The 23,790-nt window shown below is 29.5% G+C and overlaps 1 non-coding gene across 1 annotated transcript; it reads right to left on the bottom strand.

Moving 5' to 3' along the window:
• Window positions 1–18,371: 18,371 nt before the first annotated feature.
• On the bottom strand, window positions 18,372–18,476 carry LOC112091019. Its single transcript, XR_002901959.1, has one exon. It is a non-coding gene; the product is annotated as a U6 spliceosomal RNA (small nuclear RNA).
• Between the last annotated feature and the right edge of the window lie 5,314 nt (window positions 18,477–23,790).

Genomic DNA, 23,790 nt, shown 5'->3' with positions numbered 1-23,790 from the left:
ATTAACAATCAAGTAAATTCAATAAAGTAGAAAGTCGACTAACAAAACTAATTATACGTTTGGTACGATGAAGTGAATTGAATTCTATCAATAAAAAATTATTTTATTATTATTTTTTTTTTGGCTTTGTTTCTTTGGCTTTATTTATTTAATGAATGTTTGGTAGGAGGATTCAAATCATGATTTGAATCATGGTTTATAATTTATTATAATATTTTTTTTCATAAAAAATACACATAAATTAAAAATAATTCTAATCACATGATTCTAATTTATGAACTAAACGTTTCCTTAAAGTCATAATTAAAAATAAAATTTAATTCTATAATTTGCCCTTTGAGAATAGGTATGGTTTAATTTATGGACCTCTAAAACAACTTTAACTTTCAAAATACTGAAAGAAATAGATTCACAAATTATCGAGAGTAGTAGCGTTGTGAGATTGCTTATATATGATCATCTTGTTTATGCTTGCGCCAAATATATCAGTCGTAATTGCTAAAGATCTTTTCCTACCTCCAATTTATGATACTAATTCGCTTGGTACGATAATTTAAATTAATGTGATTCTAATTATGATTTTGAAATCAGAACCACGATTTATGATTTTAGGTTTAAATTTTCTGAAACCATAATTCAGAATCAGGGGTTTGAATTACCTTGAATTAAGAGGATGATGGTTTTAGAATCATGAGTAATTCTGATTTAAAACATCACATCAGATTCTGAATCATAATTCAAATCATTCAAACCAAACACTGATTCTGAATCATAATTCAGAATCACGATTCAAAATCATTGTAAATAAACATTAATTTTAAATCATGATCTAAAATTATAATTTTAGATCCATCTATCAAACGCCTGCTAAGATGACAGCCTTAAACTTATGTGCTTGTTTGTTTGAGTGTGAAGTCTTGTGCAGTAGGGCGCAACCTTTGCCGGTTTACCTTGGTTGTTTGAGTTCATGTTTGCCCATAAAATGTCACCGCACCATGCGTAACGCTGCTGATAATTATACGGTTGAGAATGGCTATTTGTGCTCTTCGTTGTGCAGAGCAATCAATAAAAACCAAGTCCAAATATGGTATAAGCCCTTTCTACCTTTTCTTCTTTCTCTTCATATGTAGTTTTGCTATAATTTTTTGCTTGTTGATTTGTATATTCTTTGTAAAACATATCATAATGTATTGTATTGACGAATAATCTGGGTTATTATTTATTGTTTTAAATAAGTCTGGGGAAAGGTATCATAATTCTATAATTTGGATTTTGTTTCATAACCTATGTTTTAAAATTTCTCATTATTTGATGGTTTGTTTATGAATTATACTAGGTAAATACATATAAATGCACTACTTTGGTTTTATGTGTTGTTGCACACCATGTCACAAATATGACATTGTTTATATATGAAACATTTTGATTAAACTTACATAGAGAGAAAGTGGTCGGCATTTATTTATTTTGATATAATTTTCAAACAAAACTGATTTTATGAATGTAATAAGACGTAAATTTCATGTATTACTCATTTTTACTAAGTAATTATTTTCACTTTAAAGAAAATAAGCTAGTTGATTCCTCTATGTGTGTGTGTGTGTGTGTGTGTGTGTGTGTGGTTGGTTTCTCCAACAAATTAATAAAAATTTTCGTTCGTAATGAGGCAGGTCAAGTGGAAAGACTTTGAGTTTTGGAAGCCATTTTCAGGCATTACAATCACCTTTCATTTGCCTCTCGGAGAAAACCAAAAAGGCATTAAAAAACAAAAATTGTTCATTATATATTGGGAAGAGCTTCATACCACATATTGGCTTATCATTAGTTTTACATGATAACATAAATAATTTTCAAAAATACCAACTTTATTTGTTCTTTTTTTTTTTTACTTATTTGTTATTTTTTGTGAAATGAGTAGTGTACTCAAACTGCAAGAAAAGAAAGTCACGTCCTAATTATCTTGCTATCAAACAGTCAATTGTTGCTCTATCATTTGTATTTCTTAACTTGTGTTGATGTCTTGAGCAGTTAACAATTTTCATCGCAGTTGATGTTGGCACAATTACGTAAAAACATTTTAAAAATAATTGCTCTAAAACACTTCTGACATTACAACTGTGCTGTTTTATTTATTAGAGGATTATTAAATCTTTTATGCGTGATTTATATTGCTAAAAAGAATTGTTTGACAAAAAAAGGTACTTAAACAATTAGTCTGAAGGTTGTCAACTGTAACACCTGATTAAATTTAATTAAGATTAATTAATTTAAGTTGGTTGTTAGTATTAATTAATTAAAAATACGTTATTCATTTTCAGTTATGATTATTTCATTAAGAATTTTTCACATTTAAAATAATTATTTTTAACTTGACGTTTCAGTCTCTCGATCTGTGTTACGTGTCAGCAACTAATTTTTTTAAACAAAAAACTATTATGTCATTTTATATTAAATTTTAAATTGGACTTTAAAATTTAATTGTCTAATTTTTAATTGAATTAATTACATATATTTCCATTATACATTAAAAGATAAAAGAATGTCTATAAGCAATGATATTTGCTCATAAATCCATCCAATGACCTATAATGACCATTCTACCCGTTTTTAACCCTTTCTTAAAAATAGATCACCATTTACGTTTTTTATTCAAAAATATGTGTGAATAACGATATAATAACCATTTTGGAATGTACAGCACATTTCAAACGATAAATCCTAATTTTCTATGATAAATAAAACCAATTAAAACCTTTGAGACTTTCTAAGGGGGACAGATTTTTTTTTTTTTTTTTACAGAGAAAAATGTAAAAGTTCCGTTGTGTATGCAACCCGTTATTGCCGACGAAAGGGTATAAGCGGAACAATTTTAATATTGTTAAATCTCCTAAAATGGGAGTCTCAAAACTAGGGCCGGCAATTTCAGACACGACACGATGAAACGACACGAAAACGACACGAGATAAATGGATTTAAACCGCACGATTATTAATTGGGTCGTTAACAGGCTGGCACGAATAACACGAAAATAAACGGGTTAGATTCGTGTCAGCCCGTTTAACACGCTTAACCCGTTTAGTTATACGGGCCGTAATCGGGCCGACACGACCCAAACCGACCCGTTTATTAATCCATATATATATTTATATTTTTTTAAGATAAAACTCTAGCTTCTCTAATTCTCTTTCTCTCATTCTCTCATTCTCTCACAGCCCGTTTTATTTATATTCTCTTGTTTGCATGAAGGGTGTTTGATAAAAGGGTTAACTTAATTTAACACTCTAACTTTTAAATAAGTTATGGCATGTTGATAAAATTACAAAATGCCAATGGATTTGTAGATGGATGATTTGTAGATGGACTTGTAGATGGTTGATTACAAAATGCCAATGGATGATTTGTAATGGATAAACCTAAACTTTAAATATGTTTTATGCTTTATGCACTTAAATATGCCAATGGATTTGTAGATGGTTGATTATATTTTATGCACTTAAATTTTCAAATATTTGGTTATGTTTTTAAACTTATTTAAATGTACTTGGTTATGTTTTCAAACTTCTTTAGATGTTTAGTAATTGGTATGTTTTGAAACATATGTCATAAGTGATGTTTTAGATATTTTAATGTGTGTTGGCTATTATGCATGAATTTAACTATAAGTGATATTAAGTAGTCAATTAATATAGTTTTGAATGCAATATAAAATTCACTATTTTTGATAGTTGGGTCATAAACGGGTCATAAACGTGTTTTTCTTGTGTCGGCCCGTCACGGCACGTTTAATAATCGTGTTCGTGTGTCGTGTCGTGTTAACCGTGTTATTAGCGTATCGTGTTCGTGTTTGGGTTTCTGACACGTTTATTAATCATGTCGTGTTCGTGCTCACTATAATCGTATCGTACCGTAATCATGTCGGCCTAAACACGACCCGCGAACACGAATTGTCAGCCCCAAAACTATTTATTTCGTGTAAATACTTCTTTCTTTCTAATTTTCTTTTTAAAAAAAAAAAAAAAAAAAAAAAAAAAAAAAAAAAAAAACCAACCCATTTTTCTTTTTTTTTCTTTTCTTCCTTCCCTCTCTCGTTGTCACGTTGTCTCCTCTCTCTCCCTCTCTCTCTATCTCGTTCTCTCTCACTCCCTCTATCTCTCGGTTCTCTCTCTCCCCTCCATGGAAGATGCACTCCAAGCTTCTAAGTAGAGGGGGTTTGCTCCATTTTTGATGAGTAGTTCACTTTTAAAGTCAATTTCAAGATTGGAGATGGATTTTCTTGAGATTATAAGAGGATTAAGCTTTTAGATTGGGAGAATTGCATGTGGAATTCAAGAGGAAGAAGTAGGGTTTGTTTTGATTTTTCAATCTTTTTAAAATTCTTTATTTTTCATTCTTTTTTGGCGTTATTTTCTAATTTTGTATAATGAATGATTTCAAAGGTTGTCAAAAATCTCTTGTTTTGCTATTGTTTGATGAATCCTCTATCTTCCTTGTTATGTTTCTTGAGATTTGATGATTTTTACTATTATATTCAAGTTGAGGTATGAATTTTGTCTTGCATGCTATTAAATCCGGATTTCCTCAAGAATTTGATATTTTATTTCAACGTTTCAGATTTAGAAAATGCGTTAAAAACTCCTTTGATGATGCATTCTTACTAGTGTGATTGCTTAGCAACTAGTTCTATAGTTAAAGTTTGATGTTGTTTATTTTCAGAAATTCTTTAGCTAATTTCTCTTGAATCTCATGTGTTTAATGTTCTAATTTCATAATTAGTCAAATAATTGTTGTTCAACATTGAGTTGTGAGTGACTAAGGAATACTTCCCCTTTTGAGGTTTGTGCATAATTAGGTTTGGGTTATAACACTTTGTTTTGGATTAATAAGCTTCTCTAGCCTTTGCATCCTATTTATAAACCTTAAGAGTTTAGTTTGAGCGACTTAAGATTTATACCAGTCATGTTGGAGTCATTAGTAGGGATTTCTCTTTTGAGTTAGCGTGAAGAATAATGTTTTATTGAAACATGTAAGGGGCTGCCCAAGGAAAAGAATGAAACTGTATCTCCTTGCTTAGGTTTTGATCTATCTGATTGTAAGGCCATAAAATAGACGTTATAAGTTTTGATTAGAGACAAGAATTGCCTCAAACGGATAACCGTCGCCTAAGTGGTTGTTGCAATTCTGCAGAAAAATCAGCAATTCATGATCTGGTGTAACGTGTTTTTAGAGGCATTAATGGACTCGAAACTAAGCTTATGATAGCTTTTTGGAAAGACCTAGATGTCTACTTTGATTAGGCACTGATTTTGCAATTTTTGAGGCTATTTTGAATATTTTATGATTATTTTCGTAACAGTTGCCAAAGCTGTATTTTCTAGGAATTGATAAAACAAGAACCGAGATGCTCACTTTATGATTTATAGCCGCTGCACCTAAACCGTCTTCTTTACCACTTAGTACAAGTTATTAGTGATGTGTGCGAGTTGGAATCACCTAATTTGGAGTTTTGTAGTCTGTTGTGCGCATTGGACGTTTCTTGTTGAAACTTTCAAAAGCTGTCAAATCAGAAAAACCAGAATTTTGATTTGTTCAGAACTGTTTTTGAGGTACTTAGAGAGCTCATATAGAGGCAAGTGATATCTCGTTGAAAAGATCTATGTGTCTACTTTCTTTTGGAATTGATATTTTAATTTTTGGAGACTTAGATAATATCCCATGAATATTCTCATCTAAGTTGACGAATCTGCCAATTTACTGTTTTCATGAAGAATATGGATTCGAGTTAGAAATTGATTTATGGCTGAACGATTGATGGTTTGGAGCCTTTGAGGTTATTTTAACACTAAGTATAAGGTTTTTAATGGGATACGACGAAAAGTGTTAGAAGAGGATAAATTAACACTTGACATCCGATGATATCTTGTGAAAACTTAATAGATCTTATTGGAATATTCCAATAACACTTTTGCATTGTTGGTTGTCCATACATGAATATCGTACAGATAATTAAACTTAGCATGCTCATTTCTTGAGTTTTGATCTTGTTCTAGCATGGGATTGCATTTTTCTTCCTTTTCGAACTTATTTCATGAATTTTCACTTCTTAGTTTAAAATTCAGTTTATTTCGACTTTGAGAATTCGAAAGGATCTTCATTTATAAATGTACATAAATATATATAGAGATTATATATATGAAAAATCTTCTCAAAAACCTGAATTTGCGAGTTATGGTTTTCAGAAGAAAGTTTTAGAAAAAAAAAGAAATGAATTTAGTCTCGGATTGAGATAATTCGAGCACGAAATAAATGAGTTTTTAAATGCTATCTAATGAGAATTTTATATAGTTGGTTTTAGCATGATGATCACAGGGATCGGGATATGGAGATCGTATCTTTCGGTTAGGTCCCAAAATCCATACGGGCTCGCCGCAGCATGGGTAGTGAGGCTTTGAACTAAACTACGTCTCAGTACTTTGAAAAGATTATTCAAATTACCGACGTGTGATTTATTCTTTACTTATCTGTCTATTGATTTGAATATCTAAGTGTCTAATAGAGTTACAAAATACCTAGTATTTTGTAGACTATTTAGATGCCGGATTTCATCACTTTTGAAATGGATTTGAAATTGATCTAGTATTTTGAAAGAGTTTTCAAATACTTAATTAACAGCTTGACTCTGCATTCAACTCCGTTTTGATTTGATTATTTTTCACATATTACCATTTCTTGCATTTGAGTTATGCACCATTTCCTGCATTTGTGTTATGCATTTTATTCTCGATTGTGTCTGAGTCTCCATGATTGTTTTACTTTCCTTGTTTTATTGTCGTTATCCCGGGCATTTAGCTCATCCTTACTTTAAATATTTTTCCCCCTCTAGAGTTAGCAATTTAGTTTGCAGCATAATATGTTTACGACAATAGACTGAAGACTCGAGATTTGAGATGATTTGTATTATTAGGATTTCATTTTTTTTTTTAATTCTAAGTTGTACTATATTTAGTGTGTGTAAATAGTATTAGTTGGCAATGTCCAAAGAGTTGTATCATTTGAAAAAGTTGTATATATATTGGAGTGTTTTGTAATTACTTTAAAATAAAAGACTCTGTAACAATTCATTTTAATATTTATTTTGTAAATATTTTATTTCTTTGAATTTTATTAATTAATCCCATTTAATCAAATTAAATTTTTTATTTAACCCCAATAATCAAGGGCTTTTTGGGTCGTGACATCAACAGTCACCTAGTCTCATTTCAGCTAAATCCTGTCAATCTAAGCAGGCGAATATGGTGGACTGGTATTGTTCGAGTTGACAACTAGAAATCCAACCATCAATATGTTGTGAGCCAAACTACCTTTTTGTTTGTTGGTTTTGGTTATTTAAAATTTTTTTCCTTTCAGGTCATTACTTGTGGTTCGAATTATTCTAAAAGCGTCGAAATCATGTCTTTTGGACAACTAGAAATCCAACCATCAATAAAGAAAAAGAAAAAGAAATTCGATGGCCATAATGGTCTCACCCATTTATTTCTTTTTCTTTTAATTTAATTGGAACGCTAACAATTAAATAAATTTTCTTACAAATTTATGGTAAATAATATGAGATAAATTGTGATGCCACGGCCGGAAAGGGGCATGATTATTGTGGTTTAATTGAAAATTAAATTTAATTAAATGGATCTAAGTAATAATTATTTGTAAAATAAATATATAAGATATATTGTTTTGAAGTCTTTCATTTACAAAGAATAATAAAACAATCCACAATAACTTTAGGGCAGCCGCGACTATTACAATTTTCATATATATACAAAATATAGTGCAACTAAAAATTAAAAACAGTGAAATAAAAATAAAACGAATCATTTTAAATCTCGAGCCTTCATTGCACTATCATCAACTTATCGTGCTGCAAATCAAACTGTTAATCTTAGAGGGGGAAAAACATTTAAAGCATGGGTGAGCCAAATGTTGAATAAGGGGAAAAAAGATAACTACAATAAAACAAAGAAAAATACAATAATCACAGTAAAGTAACTGAAATACCGATAAAAGCATGACGCGTAACTCAACTATAGGTAAGAGAAATATGTGAAAAGCAGACAACTCTCAATAGATGCAATCAATGCATAATGAAGATAACAATCAAGTATTTTCAAAACTCTTGTAAAATACTATATCGTTTTGAAATCCATTTTAAAAGTGATAAGGTATCCAATATCTGAATAGCCTACAAAATACTAAATATTAATTTGTAATTCTATAAGACACTAGCATATTCAAATAATTTTGTTAATAAGTAAAGATAAAATCATACGTAAGTAGTTTGAATACTCTTTCAAAGTATCAATACGTAATTAAATGCAAAGCCTCACCACACACGATGCAGAGTGGCCCCTACTGGTTTCGCGTCCTGTCCCATGGGTAGAATCTTCATATCCCGATCTATGAATGACCATCATGCAAAACCAGCTATCTAAAATGCATTAAATAGCGTTTCAAAACTCATATATCTCATGCTCAAATTCTCTCAATCCAAGACTAAATCCAATTTTCAAAACTCTCTTCCAAAAATCATGATTCATGAGCTCAGATGTTTAGAAAGGTCACACACACACATACATGAGCAATGCTAGGGAAACTAACTCAAATCCTAACAATTGTGTATCAATTGATTTGGCATTTGAGTTGTCATCTTTTTATTAGTAGATGCAATCTCTTATCATTATTTGACGTGATAATATTTTAAATACCCATAAATTTAAAAATGACAACTCACATACTCCCTCAGCTGGTACACAAAAGTTGAGATCTGAGTTGGAGTTCATAATATTATTCTGTATATATTTCTAAATCCTTTTCAAAGTCTTAACATCGTTGAAAAACTGAGTTTGAAACTAAAAAGTGAAAATCCATGAAATATATTCGAAAAGGAAGAGAAATGCAATCACACGGTTAAACAAATCTAAAATTCAAGAGATGAACGTTCTAAATTCAATAATCTCCATAATGTTCATAAATGCACAACTAACAATGCAAAGATGTTATATTGCAATAAAATCTATTAAGTCACCAAAAAATTATCAGTGAATATCAAGTGTTAATTTATCCTTTTATAACACTATCTCATATTTCATTAAAAACGTCATAATTAGTATCAAAATAATCTCTATTAGATCGATGATTATTCGACCATAAATCGATTTCTAATTTCGAAACTGTGATCTTTATGAGAATAGTGAAATAGGCAGATTCATCAACTTAGACGGAAAAATTCATAAAATATTATTTAAGTCTGCAAAAATTACAAAATAAACTCCAGAAGAATGTAGATACGTAGATATTTGTAATGGGCAATCACATGCCTTAATTACGGTAAAAAAATATTTTTTTTACTAAGGGAGGATATAGTAAATAGCATATTTATGAAATTAAATCAAGTATATAGTATATTTTAAAATATTTAAAATAAATAGCAGTTTACGTAGTGAATGAATCATTTACCGCGTAAATGGTTCATTTATGGCTAGTAAAAATATTTTTTTCATGTAAATTTTCTTTTTACAACTAGTAAAAAGATTTTGTTCTACGTAAATAAAGATTGTTTAAGATTTTTTATTAGTCATAAATAAATCATTTAAAGGGTAAATGATTCATTTACCATTTAAATTACTATTTACTTCAAATAATTTTAAAATCTGTTAATTACTTAATTTAGTTTCAAAAATCTACTATTTACTACATTTTCCTTAAAACTAATCATAAATGAACCATTTATGTGGTAAATGATTCATTTACTTCAAATAATTTTAAAATATATTATTTACTTAATTTAATTTTAAAAATCTATTATTTACTACATTCTCCTCAAATTAAACCTCGAAAAAACGGCCTCTAAGCTATTCTATTTACATTCACTCTTGTAGTCATCAGAATTCATTGTGAAAAGCTCGATCCCTCTCCCAAAACTGTCTAGTAGACGCAACTCTTAATTTAAAGTAAACCACTATAATTCATGTGTCCATATATTCTCAGCTATTCCTGTATGACTTTGTGGATCAAGTTGTTTTTTATTGCTTTTACTGGAGTAATATACGTTTTCTAGGTGTTTTCCATTGACAAAGTTTTTAATGTCCTTCTACGAACATAAATTTGCCAGCTAATTATCCACCAAGCACAATTGTTTATTTATTTTATTTTTTATTTTTTTTTAGGCGTACAATTTTTTCACTAATCTTATTGCATGTGCAATAATCCATATAACATACGGGGATATCTCTAGATTTGTGTAAGAGACATTATATATTTTTACGTCATTTCATTTCTTGTCAAATAGTCAAGATTCATGCCTATAAACAACTTGGAAACTTAGATAAACGACCCATAAGAAAACGATGTATTAATGGCTCGTTTAATCCGTTGATTCGAGTTTTTAATTTGAGTTGAGATGTGATTTTATATGAGAGTTTTTTACTGTAACAAAAAAGTTAAATGTGACTATTTTTTAGAGTTTTTTTACTGTAACAAAATTCAAATTTTAAATTCGAATTGGTTTTTTACTGTAACAAAAAAGTTAAATGTGACTGTTTTTTAGAGTTTTTTTACTGTAACAAAATTCAAATTTTAAATTCGAATTGATAAAATGAACAGAATCTAAAATTACCCAAATTTTTCATGCTCATAAAAGTCTTTATCTTACACCGACAAAAGAGGGAAAAAAATATAGTTTTTAAATAAATTTATTCGTTAGAAAATGTTTCTTTAATATTTGTTAATTAATGATATTTCATGTTCGGAAAACTACAATATATACACATTTAATTTCTTCTTCCAAAATTACAAGAACTCAAAAAGAGAAATATCGGAGACGATTATAAACATGAAGAATAGTACTACTGGTCTAGTATGCTCAATGATCTTGTTGAATGTAATTATAAGGTTGAATATAGTCCTTGCCCATTATCACTTTCATCCTCATTCTTTGTCCTCTTCCCAAATTCCACATAGCAGTGATTTAAAAGTCCCTACAAACCCATTGGCCGGGAAAATCAAAGTCCCTACAAACCCATTGAGGAGAATTTATAAAAAAGTTCCTAATAATAAGAACCCAGTACAATTAACCCTCAATAAACTACTCATTTGTGGCGTAGAATGCCAAGTAGTGCGTGATAGTTTAGAGAACGTTTTGTTCATGAATTCAGAATCATAATTTAAAATTATTCTCAATTTACGTATATTTTTTTATAAAAATACTATAACGAGTCACGAATCTTACTCCAAACGCACCCTAAGAGTACTTCAAGCACGCGTTGGTTGTTATAGTGCATGTTTATCGAGAAAGTGTACTCCTTTGTTCCTTCCTGCTAAAGTTACGCAGACTCTTCATATGAAAGACGTGAGTTGCACTCCTCATAAAAAGGTACGCATATATACATATATATATATATATATATCTTATAATCTATTTATATTTCTATAAAGCAACTTTAATTGTTACCTATCATTTGTTCTAATTTCTATATAATAGAATCATGAGGAAATTAATGGCATAAGTCCCTTTTAGTACTGGATATTATAATAATTATAGGGGTAAATTGGGAGGGTTGATCTTATGAAATTATATGCTAATAACAATATTATGCTGCTTGCTTATATAGCTTGTAAGTAGTGTGTAGATAAATCAGGGTTGAGGTTTTTTCTCTCCTTTTTTTTTTTCCTTTTCACTTTGTTTCTAGTTGTGTTGGTTTGAATGGTGAATTAGATAGGGTGAAACTTTGTAAAAAAAGAATGAAATTTGTCCTATAATTATTAATTATATCTAACTTATGTTTTATTTGAAACTTATATTATTTTATTCTTCTAACGTGGCAGATGTGAACAAGATGGATAAGTACGTGAAAACCTGCTTCAACAAATACTGCAACAAAAATGCTTAGCAATAAGCAAATTGATATATTTTATTTTATTAGTTGAGACTTGTTTTCCGTCGTATGAAAATTTATTACATAATAGGCTTATAAAAATCTAGATTAAAACAATTCATTTTATAACTGTATTATTAATGAGCAAAAATTTCGAACAAAAAATGATAAAGAATGCGCTAATAACAATTATTGATGTTGAATTCCTTTAAAAAAATTCTGTATTTGTAATAAAAGAAATACTATTTTACCAACTTTAGCTCTACTGAGTACTATATTCGCCATTATTTCTTCTTCTTCTTTCTTTTTCTTTTTTTTTTTTTTGGTTGAATACTACTATTTCCTCATTTTGTATGCAAAACGTTAGAGCAACAATTTGTTAAGAATCCTTCGTTGGCTATGGCTTCCGTAACTCTATTTGGGAGAGCACAAAAAGCCTAGATGGAGGGTAAAAAATATCGTAAGATCTATCTGTTTTTAGTGATTTATCTTTCTTTTTAGATTAAAATACATATTTTTCCATGCTCAATACAGTTATCTATTCCATCTAATATAATGAATTATTACTAAAGAGTATTTAGTTTAACAATTAAAAAGGTAACTTTCGTGCAATTGAAATCCATATTATCACATAAGTATATATAACACAAGTATATGAGTATTATAGGCGTTTAAACATACACGCCCAATTCCCCGAGACAATAACGGTCGGGCACCGAACTTCAATGCGAGTGAACCAGGCAATTTTAAACTGAAAATCATCCAAAAAAAAATTCATTAATTCATAAAAAAAAAACAAAAAATTATGGAGCTGATATCGGATCTTATGGACATATATAACTTAATCCCCAGTAGTTACTATTAATTCAATTATTTTAAATTAACATAATTATTAACTTTGATTTGTGTGTCACTACAATGATTAATTCGAACTTACCAAACTCTGGATCAAGTAAAAACTTAAAAGAAATAGAATAAAATAGGCTAATATGAAAAGTTTAAGAAAGTATATAGGCTAATTTTTAGTTATAGAAATTAATAGGCCATAACTTGTCAAGTTATGGTTCATAACCAGATAAATTATGGATAAATTTGTCAAGTTATGGTTCATAGCCAGACAAGTTATGGATAAAAACCGACAATAACTTGTCAAGTTATGGTTCATAACCAGACAAGTTACCATAACTTGACAAGTTATGAACAAAAACAATAATTTGGCCTATTTATTAACTTATGTAAACTATTGGCCTATTAATTTTAATTCATCTCAAATCTTGGTCTATTTCTCTCTTTCTCCCAAAACTTATTCTCTTTCAAAATAGAAAATAGTATAATCTTATGAATATAAAGTGCACAGCTTTATTTATCGGTTGTGAATCTATCTTTTATACTACGTCCTAATATATGTAAATATATTTTTATTATATCAACAGTTTTTTATATATATAATTAAGTATTTCTTGGCTTGCATAGGAACCTTGTGATATTTGCGTACAAATATAATGGAGAACTATTATATATAACAAATCATTTGTAAATAAATGCAACATTTTATTTATCATTAAGTCATAAAAGGACTTATAAAATCACACTTTAAATGCAGTAATTGTAACATAAGCATATGTAGCTTTTTTAATGCTATTGTTGTTAGTTTTTTAGCACGAGTTCTTAGATAAAATATCACATCTAACTTTTTATGCTACAGTAAAAAGTTCTCATCAAATATCACATCTCAACTCGAATTGAAAACTCGAATCCGCGAAGTGAACGAGGACAATTGGTCCAAACTAATTGATTAACCGGTTGAACACATCCAGTTAACTGATCGACAAACATTCAAATACGAAGCTGATTTCTGAAACCTCATTTAAAATTCCAATTTCAAGTTCGTTTCTATATTTTGTTGTTTCCCTTTCAGATAATGTTCATTCGGAATTTTAGAGTAGGACTAGTTTCTTTATTTTGATTTCTAATTTTAGATAGGTTCCTCCATTTTTATTTCCGAATTATCTATACGGATTGATAGGATTGTTATTTACAATTCAACTATTAATAAAATCAGAGTTTATTTTAATTTCAAACTATCTTGGTATTCTCTAAAATCAATGAGTAATTGATATTTATTTTTTTAACAATGCATGAGCAAATCAATAGGTTTATAGTTAAATATCTTATTTTCAATATTCTGAGTGAATTAATGAATCTTATGAATTTAATTTTTTTAAAATATTTGCGTCACGCTTCCGCTACATCAGTTAGTGTTATATATAAGTCTTTAGGAGTATAATACTTGAACCTCTATTAGTGAATCCGTGCATTTTAGTTTTATTTATTTATCTATATTCATAAATCATTTGTATTCAAATCCTTGAGGAGAAATCCAAGTTTAAAGTTTGAACAATTAACATACATGTACCTGGGGAATAAAAAAATTCCCGTAATACGAGCTTTTACCGTTGGTCGCCTAACATAAACATGATTCCTTTTAAATGTCGGTTGCTTCCCTGATTTACAATATCAGACTATAGTTTATCCTTTTTATCATAAATGATCCGAGTGCCTTAAAGTGGTCTGGCCTAATAGAGAAATTCCAATTCATTAGGGGTTTTGATACAATCAAATAGAAAGTCTTAAAAGATGCCATATTCTTGTAGCTCAAACTATGAGATTGAATAAATCGTCGTCTATCTGTTGGGGATCAGGATTCCTTTCTCCTTTCCTTTCTTAAAACTCCGATTTCTACTGTTCATTTGTCATCTTTTTTACTGTCGTAGAACATGTACCACGTTAGTTTCTAATCGACTCGGAAAGTGTTTCAAACTCCGATTTCTACTGTTTATTTGTCATCTTTTTTCTTCAAACATTGCTTCTCGCCATAATATATGGGCTTGCTCTCGAAGTTAATATTCTCGGCAGTGGTTTCTGGTTTTGTAGGTTAAAGGCTCAATAACGAGATCACTTCAGAAAAACTTGGGGCTTGTATGTTCAGTTTAAATTTTTTTGAGTGGAATTGTCTTATAACAAATAAAAGAAGCATTTCGAGAAAATTTCATAAATGCTCAATTATGTCCCTCTCTTTTAAATTATTGTAAATAGTTCATTTTGTCCCATCATATTGAGTCGTACATGATCTCATAGTTTTAATTGCTAATTTATGGTGGTGTTACCTTAAAACGCTATACGATCAGTGAGGAGTCTTGTTAGGGCTTGTTTGGTTATGGATTCGAACTAGGTATTTTGAATAAGAATTTAAATTTTAAAATTTTGGTGAGAGGAAATACTGTGGAACATAACATTTCAAATTCAAATGTGAGAAAACAAAATACAGTAGCAGAATTCATAGATTTAATTGCTAATTTATAGTGGTGTTACCTTAAAACACTATACGATCATTGAGGAGTCCTGTTAGGGCTTGTTTGGTTTGGATTCAAACTAGGTGTTTTGAATCAGAAATTATTTTTTAAAATTTTATGAGAGAAACTACTGTAAGAGAACATTTCAAATTCAAATGTGAGAAAAAAAATAATGTAGCAGAACTTTAAACCGGATTTCAAATTCCTCTACCAAGCAAGTCTTAAGGGCCCGTTTAGTTCGTTGATTCGAATTTTTAATTCGAGTTGAGATGTGACTTTATGTGAGAGATTTTTACTGTAGTAAAATAGTTAGATGTGACTGTTTCTGAGAATATTTTGTTATAGGAAAACTCGAATTCTAAACTCAAATCAGTGAAATGAACGGAGCATATTTTGGATATTGCCCACAAATAACGTTTCATGGAAAGACATATATATATATATATATATATACATATATATATATATATATATAAAACTCCGATTTCTACTGTTCATTTGTCATCTTTTTTACTGTCGTAGAACATGTACCACGTTAGTTTCTAATCGACTCGGAAAGTGTTTCAAACTCCGATTTCTACTGTTTATTTGTCATCTTTTTTCTTCAAACATTGCTTCTCGCCATAATATATGGGCTTGCTCTCGAAGTTAATATTCTCGGCAGTGGTTTCTGGTTTTGTAGGTTAAAGGCTCAATAACGAGATCACTTCAGAAAAACTTGGGGCTTGTATGTTCAGTTTAAATTTTTTTGAGTGGAATTGTCTTATAACAAATAAAAGAAGCATTTCGAGAAAATTTCATAAATGCTCAATTATGTCCCTCTCTTTTAAATTATTGTAAATAGTTCATTTTGTCCCATCATATTGAGTCGTACATGATCTCATAGTTTTAATTGCTAATTTATGGTGGTGTTACCTTAAAACGCTATACGATCAGTGAGGAGTCTTGTTAGGGCTTGTTTGGTTATGGATTCGAACTAGGTATTTTGAATAAGAATTTAAATTTTAAAATTTTGGTGAGAGGAAATACTGTGGAACATAACATTTCAAATTCAAATGTGAGAAAACAAAATACAGTAGCAGAATTCATAGATTTAATTGCTAATTTATAGTGGTGTTACCTTAAAACACTATACGATCATTGAGGAGTCCTGTTAGGGCTTGTTTGGTTTGGATTCAAACTAGGTGTTTTGAATCAGAAATTATTTTTTAAAATTTTATGAGAGAAACTACTGTAAGAGAACATTTCAAATTCAAATGTGAGAAAAAAAATAATGTAGCAGAACTTTAAACCGGATTTCAAATTCCTCTACCAAGCAAGTCTTAAGGGCCCGTTTAGTTCGTTGATTCGAATTTTTAATTCGAGTTGAGATGTGACTTTATGTGAGAGATTTTTACTGTAGTAAAATAGTTAGATGTGACTGTTTCTGAGAATATTTTGTTATAGGAAAACTCGAATTCTAAACTCAAATCAGTGAAATGAACGGAGCATATTTTGGATATTGCCCACAAATAACGTTTCATGGAAAGACATATATATATATATATATATATACACATATATATATATATATATGGAGGAAGAGACTTGGTGGTTCGAGGTCTAGAAGATTTTGAAACTTGATCTAAATGAATTATATATAATTGCCACATACGTATGATAAGGTCTTTCTGATAATTATTATGTATAGCAACATGGTTTAAGGATCTCGTTTTATGAAAATTTCAAAAGTCCATTATCGACGGTTACTCCGATTTTTCTGAAGCGAAGTGGAGTGAATTTTAAGATGCAAAAATCTCTCACTTAAATATCTCTTGTTAGGTTCTATTATTTGTTATTTTTATTTTGTATATGCCTTTTAGGCGAATTTATTTTTCTTACCTCTCTTAACTTCTTTGAGTTTTTGTTTAAATGTATTTAGTAAATGGAGTCGGGAATATTGAATAGGATATTTAGAACATCTCTTTTGCAATGTTAAATTAGTGTGTCAATGCTAAATTTTAACATTTGAATTGAAAAATCACTCACCATTATAATGCTATTCTTTATGCTAAATATGTCATATGCTATTTGCCATCAAGTATAGCATATGACAAATGTGGCATTTAATTAATGTAATTTGATATGTTTACTTTTTTATTTCATCATTACAACATTTGTATTTCCAAATTATTTAAATTAAAAATTAAATTTAACAATTATCAAAGCTTAAAAATTATGACAACAAATAGAATTAGCATTCTAAATAGCAATATCTATCGGAGTACAAATTAAAATAGCATATTAAATAATTCATTTGTGTACTTTTTAATACTAAATATGTCATTAGCATTCCGATTTGGTTGGAGATGGTCTTAGCGCGGGTCGACACTAACTAACGTTGGAATGTACTAAATTTGAGTTATTTTTCCCACGCCTTCTCTTGTTTAGCAAAATAGACAAAATAAAAAAATATGATAACTACATCCACTAAAGTGACAATTTTCCCCATCAATTTTGCCATTCAACATGGCTGCTGGTAGGAAAAAGGTGTGGCAAAGCACAATCAGCCATCCATATGAAAGGTTGGCCTACTCCTTCACGTAATGACTTCCTCCGAAAACGCCATTTCTCTGGTGTTCTTCTTGCCAATTGATGCCTAATTCGTATTCTTTCCGTTTCTCTTTTAACCACAGCCACAAACTTCAATACGCTTTTCCCTTAGATTAATCTCTGAATATTGACTTTGAAACGCATACATATATGTACGGACCATTTTTGCTGTATCAAATTACACACAAATCTGCGTGATATATATATATATATATATATATATATGTTTAGACAAATATTTACTGAATCCTTTTCACTGTGACGCTGAAAGTTACTAATTTTGTCGTCACCATATAAATAGGGTGTGATGCTTGAAAATTACTGGATTCGGCTTAGGCACACTTGAAACTATTGTCGCAAATATTAGTACGTCTCATTTGAAACCATTGAGTAATATGTTTATATTCTATAAAGCTTTATGGGGAAGATTTGAGGGAAATTATCGCTGCAGTGTAGACACCTAAGTTAATCACGAGTTTCCTTACCTAATACTGCTCTTAGAAACGAATGTAACAATTTCTCGATTTGTACGTGTTATTTTTCCAGATGAATCATGCTAATCTTCTGTTTATCGTTCCGATTTTTATTGGATGTCCACAAAGGGACTAATGCTTTGGATAACTGTTAACATGGATCATGCCATTTCTCAGGTGTTCTTGCCAATTGCCTCATTCAGATTCTTTTCGTTTCTCTTTTAACCACAGCCACAAACTTCAATATGCTTTTCTCTTAAGATTAATCAAAATCTGAATTATTGACTTCTATTCACAGATGTTATATATGTACGGACTTGTACTGTCAATTTGTATCCAATTACACCCAAATCTGCTTGATATATATGTTTTATCCGAAAAAAACAAGGCCTTTTCACTACGGCACGGAAAGTTAACAGGGACTCGTTGAGTTCGCGGTTTCGAGTTTTTAATTTAAGTTGAGATGTGATTTTATGTTATAACTTTTCACTGTAGTAAAAAAAATTAAATGTGACTTTTTGTGAGAATTTTTAATTGTAGCACAACTGAAATTAAAAACTCGAATTGTTGAAATGAACGAGGCCTAATTTTGTCACCGAGTTTCCTTACCCACTGCTCTTAGAAACAAATGTATTTCTCGATTTGTACGCGGGTTATTTATTTATTTATTATTATTTTTTGCGAGGATCGTGCTAATCTTTTATATGTCGTTATAATTTTCATTAGATGTCTCCAAAGGGACTAATGTATTAGATAACTGTTAACAAAATGAAACAAAATATTAACCTTGAAATTAAAAACAAATAGTTGACATTTTGCAAGGTCTTCATCAGTAGGGCGGAAAATCACTAGTGGGGTTGGACTCTACGTTGAAAGAGTTAGGAAATGACACAATCAAGCGTGAACAACTTTAAAAAGTGCGTGCGATAAAAACCTGAGTAGGAAATTAAGGTCAACATGTATTATTTTAGTCCTCGTGTTGTTTTTGCGTGGCTATTATTTTTTTTTCTTTAGAAAAAAAAAATGACAATTAGCAGCACCACTCAAACCAATCACTTTAACTATTCTAATCATTCTTTTACATGAATGACTTTTGTAGTCATAAATCATAATTTTCTTTTTGATTTCACCAAAAGTGTCGCGTGCAAGTGCACGATCCCACCCAGTTTGTCGCCTTCCAAACTATATATTTTTCTCAAAATAAATAAATAAAAAGTAGGTGACTTGTACAGTCTTTTGACGCTTGTCGAGCAGAATTAGCCTTTGATGAAGCATTTTCTACAATAAAAAGTTTAAATCATGTCTAAGATAGGACAATATGGTTTCCACTAAGGCAATATATTAATGGACTTCTTATCTTATTGGTCTTTTTAGGACACTGAAATACGTCTCATTATACACACCTAACTTTTTATTGGGTTTATATATATATATATATATATAAATTTTTTCCTTCCAATGTGCAATTCCCTTTTAGCAACATTTGCCAAATTGATATGTTTAACTTTGTGTATACTTGGCATAATCTTATTGGACGAAACAAATGGTCTATGCCCTCAATATTTGGAGGGGGTAGTACAGGCCGGCGAGCGGTGATGATGGTGAAAATAAAAATAAATGGTGATAATAAAAATAAAAGAAAGTGCCTTGTCACTTCCTTTTTACTAAATGAAGTCCAACATTTATATTTGTTTTAAACAATGTTTATTTTGGCATAATTTAATACAAAAGCTTCTAGCTTGGTCGAATTCCATCACAATTAATAGTGTATGGATCATGTAAAGTTTGTACAAACTACTTTAATTTGGCTCAAACTTTTCCCTTATTGCTTGAGTAGTCAATATATGTTTGGTCACGATTAATATTAGCCACTCGAAAATTATAAATGGAGAAAAAGTTGGATAACTTTGTGCTCCACCCAAAGGGAAAAGCGAATCCCCCGCTTGTAGTATAATTTGTCGAGAAATCTTAAGATTTCTTCTGGGAAACATGTTTTTTTTTAGAAGCAAGATTGACCAAATACATTTCTAACCCAATATTTGTATTTCAATAAATGTCCTCTTTTCTTCTCCTTTCGCCTTTTAATTTTGGTTTCGGTAGTGCTTGAGATGGAGATCGAATATATATCATGGAGGATTGAATTATAGAACTTGAAACGGATATTTTTGTGTGTATACAAAGGCTCAACTCCTCTAAATAAAATATGTAAAAGTAGAGGATGCAAGTGTATAGCAATGACTTTGTAAAGTTAATAACAACACAAAATTTATTTCCCAAAGTATTATTTTTGTTACTTTAGATTCTTACTTGGCTGCTTTCTGATTTTCTTTTTTCTAATGAAACTTGTATAATTTGTAAATCATTCTTATCAAAACATTTTTTTTTCTATTTTTTCGTTTAAAATGATTTTTCTCACATATATTGTTATTCAAATACTTTTTACGTAGTCATCTAATATTATTATTTAAATACTTTTTATGTACGTAGTCATCTAATATTATTTTATACTTTTTACGTGGCACTTAAAACTTTTTCCTTTTGTCCAATCCTCTAATATGTTATTTTCTAAATTTGGCCTTCTCAATATTTTCTCCTTTTAATCAGTGTGTATCTATTTTAACAAAATAAATAAATAAATAAATAAATCAGTTTGTATCTATAAGATTGTAGAGAAGGGGGAATGACTTTTCTTTGGTTCTTCAACACTTGTTAATTACTGATCATTGCTTGTTTAATCAGTTTGCTTGCTTGTTTGCGTTTAGTTTAATTACTGATTGCTTTATTAAAAGCATGTAATGTTAAAAATGTTACTCCTTAAAGCGTCCTTTTCTAATTCCTTCTTTAGTTCTTATTTTTTTTGTAACAATTCCCTGATTAAACATTTTTTCAACGTCCACTAAGTTATTCTTTTCTCAAATATGGTCCTAATAATACTTTTGTTAGTAATTGCCCTACTAAAATGATTTTTTTTTCAAATATTCCAAAGTTATTTTTTTTTAAATCTTAAACTCCCATTTTAAGTGTTGCGATCAAAATAATGCTTATTTGCTTGCTTTGTTTTCTTTTTCTTTTTTTTTTCCCCCTTAAAAACAAGTGTATTTTTAATAATGTTTTCTTTATTGGTTTCTCCATTGAAATATCAATCTAAAAATAAAAAATAAAACTCTTATATTAATATTTAAGTGTTTCATAAAAACCTTATATTATTATTTAAATGTTTCATCTAAAAATAAAGATAGTTATAACGAGACTTTTGGATTATTTATAAAGCCATGGTCGACCACTGGATTGTATTTGGAGCCCACTCTTTTTCAGATCTAAAGAATTGATCAAATGCATCACTTTCTTTTTTCAGTATATATAATATATACATGCACTTATTTCTTCAATCGTTTCTCATTCAACTGCCATCATATATAATATAAATTTGTTGATTTTTTGTTCTACCATTATTTTATTTATATGTTACATTTAATAAGTTTCTAGTAAATTTTACAATTATTTTCAAAATGTTATGATCTTGTTTTTATTTGAAAATCAAATATAGGTTGGCTATATTCATTCATATTTGTATTTCAATGCTTGAAGATGAAAATTATTCTATACATAATCAAGTTGAAGACAGATTATAAGTTGAATTAGTATTTTTGTATATTCTCAGAATGAGAAACAATTAGAACAAATAGTTCTTTGTATAGAGACATCATGCTAACCATTCATAGTAATTTCAAATGAAATTCTTGCAAAAATACAAATAAATGAGAAAAAGCACATAAAGGAACAAATAAATTTAGTATAATCGGAACGTGCATTAGACACGTCCTTCATGCTAGTATGTAGAGAATTGCTTATGTATAAGTATTGTTCTATGGATGTCATTATATTTAGAGGACGTTTGCTTGATGGATTCGTGTGTTTTTTGTGAGAAAAAAATATTATAGCGAGCCACGAATTATAATTCAAATCATGTCACGAATCTTTAAACCAAACGCACTCTTACAGTTTAGACTCGGCACTCCTGAAGGACAAAAAACTATCCCTTTATATATATAAATATAAATACAAACGAGTATTATAGGTGGATGAGTTTTAAATGGTCATTTTCTTTTTTGTATCATATTAAAGTATGACCCTTTTAGAAGTATAAACAAGTGAGTGTGTGTATATTATTACATATTATACATATCCATCTCATTTTGGAATTTATTTTTTAAAAAAAGAGTATTATTCTAAGTGATATTCCATTTTTCTTTCCTAAAGATTAAAGATACTCTAGGTGATAATCTTACACTTTTACACATGAATAAAATTGTGACTCCAAAAAAAAAAAGAAATTGTAATTAAAAAGTCTACTTAAAAAAATCGTTGTCGTGAATAAAAAAAAGAAATTGTAATTAAAAAGTCTACTTAAAAAAATCGTTGTCAAATGGGTAAAAAAGAAATCTACTTGAACTCTAAGGTGACGTTTGTTTTAAGGGTTCTGTCTGGTTTAGGATCATAGTTTTTAGTTCTGCTACAATGTTTTTCTCTAACAAAAAATTTAAATTTTAAAAATCAGAATCATGAATCATGATTTTGAACCCATGAACCAAACGTCACCTAAAAATGGTTGATCACACCTTTTATAGGGTAATTGGGAACAAGCAATTGACCGTTGTCAAATATTATGCGCGTCGATGTGTGACGCATGTCGCTTTTACTACTTTGTCCTCATTGTCAGCGCGTTCTCTAATTTTGCAGAACCATTTTGAAATAAAAATGCTCCTATTGGTATGGATGTATGTGGATAATTATTTAGGCCCCGTTTATTTCATCGATTCGAGTTTTGCTACAATAAAAAGCTTTCAGAAACAGTCACATCTAACTTTTTTACTAAAGTAAAAAGTTCTCACATAAAATCATATCTCAACTTGAATCAGCGAACTAAATAGGCATTAATGCATTAAGGCCTCGTTCAGTTCGTTGATTCGAGTTTTCAATTCAAGTTGAGATGTGACTTTATGTGAGAACTTTTAACTGTAGCATAAGAAGTTAGATGTAACTTTTTGCGAGAGTTTTTAACTGTAGCAAAACTGGAATTGAAAACTCGGAGCAATGAAATGAACGAGGCCTAAGAAAGTTTGAGTAGGAATATTTTGGATATAGATTGTGCTGGACTTATTAATTAGATAGTGTTGTTTTATCTATTATTATGCGTGGCAAAGAAATGTATTGGGCATGTTTGGTAACGTTTTTAAAATGATTTTGTTTTCAATACAAAAGTAAAAATGAGATAATTTTGAGAATCATTCTGGGACCGATTTTAAAATTGTGTTTGGTTGGTTTTTTAAGAGATTATTTTAAGTATAATAAAAAAGTGAAATCGTGTTTGGTTATAATTATTAATTAATATATTATAACATTATTGATAAGCTCTAGAAAATGAAAACAGAAAAGGAAAAATAACTT

Source organism: Morus notabilis, unplaced genomic scaffold (genome assembly GCF_000414095.1).
Source record: "Morus notabilis unplaced genomic scaffold, ASM41409v2 Scaffold538, whole genome shotgun sequence".
Taxonomy (NCBI): Eukaryota; Viridiplantae; Streptophyta; class Magnoliopsida; order Rosales; family Moraceae; genus Morus; species Morus notabilis.
The sequence above is the reverse complement of the archived record's forward strand: the minus strand, read 5'-3'. Positions and strand labels throughout refer to the sequence as shown.